Genomic DNA, 5,255 nt, shown 5'->3' on the forward strand with positions numbered 1-5,255 from the left:
ATCGTGGAGGTCGACTACTCGTGGTCCTGATAAACTTCTGTGTGACCTGCAAGAGGTGACTATAATGTGTATGCCTGTATTTTGTGCTATATCTAACAGTTATAGTGAACTGAGACTGAATGTGTAAAGAGGTTAGCGACGTGCTAGCTAGCGGTAGCATTCGGTGCTAATATGCCTGCACATCGTAGCTTTTGCATTGTGATATTTCTGAAGCTAAAGCAAAGCTAATGCTAATTCGCCATGAGATAGTTTTTGATGTTGTGGCTCAATTCGGATAATATGCTTTAAGGAGACGGACGTTGGAGAGAGAGACGGGTTTTCCAGCCGATGGCCCTGCTGTGTGTGTTCTTCTGCCTTGTTCTGCGTTCGGCTGTGTCGTGCCGAGTCCTGCTGCTACTGTGTGTTTCCTTCGCTGCGCCATTGCCCGCGAGTGTGTGCTTGGATCATCATTGCCACCGCCATTGCCATTATCATCGTGAGACTTTCATCCCCCATACCCCTTCTACCCTTACTAACTAACCCTGGATTTGTGAGTACTACACATGCACGTGCTTGTTATTTTGTGCTCAGCTTTGAGTGAAGCGGCCATTACATGTTTTAGGCCCCACCGCACACCAGCTTCAATAAACAGGCCTGCAACGGGTTACAATCTCATTTAAAGTGTGTTTCATATGAATGTGTGTGGGCCCACAGGTACATTTTTGAGTTTTGTGTTGTTGTGAATTAAAGAGTACTGTTTGAAGGTAACTTAAAGATTCTAAAAAAGGGATTAATATTATTTATTTTCAAGTATGGAAACAAAATGTTTTCTTTTGAAAAGTAAAGGGTTTTGCTTGTAACAAAAGTATTTAAAAAGGTACTTAAGGTATTTTATTTTGTAAAGTAGCCTATCTAACAAAAAGGTTTTTATTTTAAGTTAAAGGAAGGTGTGAAACCAAAAGAAAGAAACTGAAGTCTATTTGAAAAAATCTCTTTATTCATACTGTGAATTGTGTTTTTTTATAGCCTACATGGGAATCTTTATTTCATTTTCTGTCAATAAATACCTGGGAAGGGAATATTTTTGCATTTAAAGTACAGTTGTGGTGGTCATTATTATTAAAGTAGAAAACGTTATTAAAGGTACACATTCTAGAAGTAACAAAACAAAAAAAAGTTGTATTTTCCTACAACGAGCCCAGGCCCAGTCTCATCGTATTAACCACTCTAGCTTTATTATTAACTACATGGGACCTGGGTTACACGTAGGAACAACAATTTGGGTCACGACGTTCCAGTCATCAACTGTGGAGGCGTGTGGCGGCGCCCATCTACGCACAAGCACACCATCCTTCACAACGTAACCCCTGGAAACGTTGTCCACGTCATTCTCTGTCACAACCGCATCGAAAAGTGCTGCAAGAGACAAGTCACGTTTCTGTTCTTTAATAAGGTCCTCTCGTGACATGCAATTTTTGAAGTCCCAATTTTCATCGTGAGAACTAGCAATTGGCGTTGCAGGAACAACAGGCGGAGTGGGTGGAGGGGGAGCAGAAACAACTAACGTGGCGGAACTATTATCATCAGCAATAAAGCTATCAGCTAAATCCACCCCATCATCATCAGGTGCCTGTTTTTCCTCACTGGCTGCCATTGCGCGAGTGACAGCGCACACTGAAAATACCTGAGGAAACTTTCGTTCCAGTTCATCCGGACGTTCAAGTCTAGGAACTGTTATAACCTCGGGATTTAAAAGGATTTTACCTCCCGCCAAGTCATTACCAAGGATAAACGAAATCCCCTCCACAGGAAGTTCTGACCTCACCCCAACAACCACACGTCCCTTCACAAGGTCCGACTCGAGGCACACAGTATGGAGCGGGACTCCTATGAACTTCATCCCAAATCCTCGGACTAACGCACTAGCCTCTACTGAGGATTTGTCCGTCAAAGGCAGCACCCCCTCTAACAAAATGGACTGTGTCGCTGCACTGTCTCGCAGGATGGTAACGGGAACTTTCGGACCCTGTTCAGAGAGGGAAACAAAACCTTTCATCAAGAACGGAGCATACATTTCAAGAATTTGTTCAGCTTCAGGAGTGAGTGTAGGGGACTGTATGAGGCAAGAATGAGCTTGTTAATATTCACATTTCTCCTTATCTCTTTGTGTTCTTTAAATAGACATTTACTGTAACTTTTGAATTTGAAGTTTACATATTTGTCCAATAGTCATTTAGTAGTTGGTTTATTACTGGGGTACTGTAGCTTTAAGAGGCAGCAGCCTCGCACTTTGGTTCAAGTGGTGTCGTTTACCTGCGTGGTAGAACCCCAGACTAGCAGTGGAGACACACGGTTTTTTACCGTGTCCTGTTCTGTATTTTTGTTTAAGAGAAAGCTAATTTTGTGGATAATTCAGTGACACTTGTGGAATAAAAGTTTTTATTTTTTGTTACATCGCCTGGAAGTCGAGTGGATTATTAAGAACAACAGCACCAGGATACGTGTAAGCCAGAAGCACCTGCTAGTCAACATTCGCGGATACAGGGACTGTACATTAGGTAAGCCTTCTGTTTTTACTAAGTTTACCGTTTTGGGTACCTTGGTTTTCTTGTTCAAAGCAAAACATTGTTGTGTGGCAACACGAGGGATGGGAGGAGGAATATGTTACCAAGTTGCTGGTAAATAGCAATATTAGTCAACCATAACAAGCCGGACAACGCCACCTTGGGAGTTTCGCCCAAGGAAATAGTTAAATCTACAAAATAACCTAAATAAAGGCACTCAGGTTCGCTCTACAGTGAGGCAGGAGACGTGGTTCCAGATAATGAAAAATCTATACTTTATTACATTATAAAAACAGTAAAACACCGTCACACAGGGGTGTACGGAAAGGGGGAGGGCCCCTTCAGTACTGAGGCTTACCGGCAGGGAATTTGGTCGACGAGGGTGTGAGGGATCCAACGGAAAAATAAGGTCACCCCAGTCACACGTGACAGTCACGCACACACACACACTTTAGTGAAGGGAAAAACCAGGACCAGGGGACGCACAGCACACCAAAAAGGGAAGCCACCACCCGCGACACCAGGACCACCACCGTCGGCTCTCAGCAACTGAAGGGGGAAAAGGGAAATAAAATTAATGGGATTGCACTCAAAGATAAATCATTAATGGAATCAAACAACCCAATAAACAAAACAAACTCAAAATTAACAAAACTTCTAAGGTTGGCAGCCAAAAAGGTACAAATTAACCAAGAATCCGAATAAACAAATATAAACTGCCAAAAACAGGTTAACAAAATAAATCAAAATCGCACAAATCAAGTAATGTAAAAGAGCCAAAAGTTCACAGGAATCATTAATGAAATCAAATAAATTAGTTCCTGTGGTTAGTAATTTAACATAACAAAACTTAACCAAAACAAAACATCACTGTCTTAACATACTCAAAACAAAAGAACAAAACAAAAACAGAATCAAGCAAAATAAAGAGAAGGCGAACCCCCAAAGGTCACATACACACACACACACACACACACAAAGACTTAAGACTACGGCAGTTTGTCTATGACGCCAGCCTAAAATAGGGGTCTGCAGTCAGCGTTAGGGCCAGGCACAGCAACCTCTTGAGTGTAGCCAAGCCTGATGACGCGAAGCAGCGTGAAGCAGCAACTGACGTAGGGCAGAGCAAAGCACGAGTGGAACGAAGCAGAACAAAGCAGCGAAGCAAAACAAAGCAAAGCAGCAGCGGTCCTCAGAGCTGCCTCCGTTATAGAGTACCTGCATCAAATAAACCAGATTAAAATCTCACTAACATCAGAAAATGAGAGCGACCACAATTTCCATCAGGCTAACTTACCACTCTAGTATTATTCAATCACCTGAGCGAGAGTCAGTGCAAGCTCGCGCTGTGCAGCAGCAGGAGGAGGACAGTCAAACAGCTCGGGAGAACGGCATGCAAGGCATTACCTTAGCCCAAAACGGCAATACAGGAAGCTACATCCAAACAAACGATCTAATTAATTTGTGAGTCAAACGGTCAGATTTCCACGCGAGTACAGACAGTGACGGCTACATTACCTGCACAGGTAGCAGCGTGGACAGGAAGCGAGGCGACCAGGAAGTGGGCGGTCTCGGAGCCAAAGAGCGAGAGGGAGTCAAGATGGACACAGCCTCCTCTTATAGAGTGCCCCCATGCGGTGATTGGTTAGAAAGCAGAATTGAGCCAGGCAACACACTCGTACCTTAAAAACGAGGATGAGCATCTCATCCTGCTACAGTTGTATGGTGTGACCAGGCTTTTTGCAGTAAAAACAAACTTTCCCTTTAAAGTTTGCGTGTTCCTTGTTTTTGTCCTCACCCTGAAACTGTGTCTTCGATTGAAACATTAAAGGTTTTGGCGCAGGAGCGCTACGCTCACTTTCCCGATGCGTCAGAATATATTCTTCTGCAAGAACAGCTGCATCAGCCAAAGTTTTAACTTTTTGTTCGTTAATATATGTGCAAATTCTTTCAGACAGACAGTTTTTAAATTCTTCTAAGAGAATTAAATCCCTTAAATCCGCAAAATTATGCACATTTGTGGATTGGCACCAACGATCAAAAAGGGCTTCCTTGTCTCGACCAAATTCACAGAAAGTCTGGCTGTCGGTCTTCCTAAGTCTACGAAATTTTTGCCGATAAGCCTCAGGCACGAGTTCGTAGGCACGCAGCACAGATGACTTTACTTGGTCATAATCAAGACAATCTTCCGGTGTCATGGATGCATAAGCGTCTTGAGCTTTCCCAGTTAACACCGACTGCAAAAGTAAAGGCCATACATCTCTGGGCCATTTCAGAGTATTCGCTACACGTTCAAACATTACAAAGTAGCAGTCAGCATCCTTCTCATTAAACGGCGGAACTAGCCGAATCCATTTATTCAAATCAAAGCCTCCGTCACCGGAGCGCAAAGCAAATGCAGAAAAGGCATGTTTAGTTTCAAACTCTCAACTTTAATTCTTTTTCAACCTCCATTTTCCGACAGTCCAATTCAAAAAGCATTTGTTTTTCTTTTAATTTCTTTTCATTTTTTAGTTCTATTTCTTTCAGTTCTAAACGGCGCATTTCCACTTCTAATTCCTTTAAACGGAGCAGATCGTCCGAGTTCTGCACCACACTGGAACTAGTAGTGGTTTCGCGATGCAAAATTCCCTTTTCATTTAAAGCCAGTAGTATCTGAGATTTAATTATCTGTTTCTTTGCCTGTTTTGTTACAGATATTTTAAAGTGATC

The 5,255-nt window shown here is 42.6% G+C and overlaps 1 long non-coding RNA gene across 1 annotated transcript; it reads right to left on the minus strand.

Annotated features, from left to right (window-relative positions):
* Window positions 1–2,625: 2,625 nt before the first annotated feature.
* Window positions 2,626–4,263, minus strand: LOC311499772. The gene is made up of 3 exons (XR_014699463.1): window positions 4,062–4,263; window positions 3,841–3,977; window positions 2,626–3,761 (listed from the first exon to the last, which is right to left on the minus strand). It is a non-coding gene; the product is annotated as an uncharacterized lncRNA (long non-coding RNA).
* Window positions 4,264–5,255: the final 992 nt, after the last annotated feature.

The sequence above is a fragment of the Chelon labrosus genome (genome assembly GCF_963514085.1).
Source record: "Chelon labrosus genome assembly, chromosome: 14".
In the NCBI taxonomy this organism is placed as follows: Eukaryota; Metazoa; Chordata; class Actinopteri; order Mugiliformes; family Mugilidae; genus Chelon; species Chelon labrosus.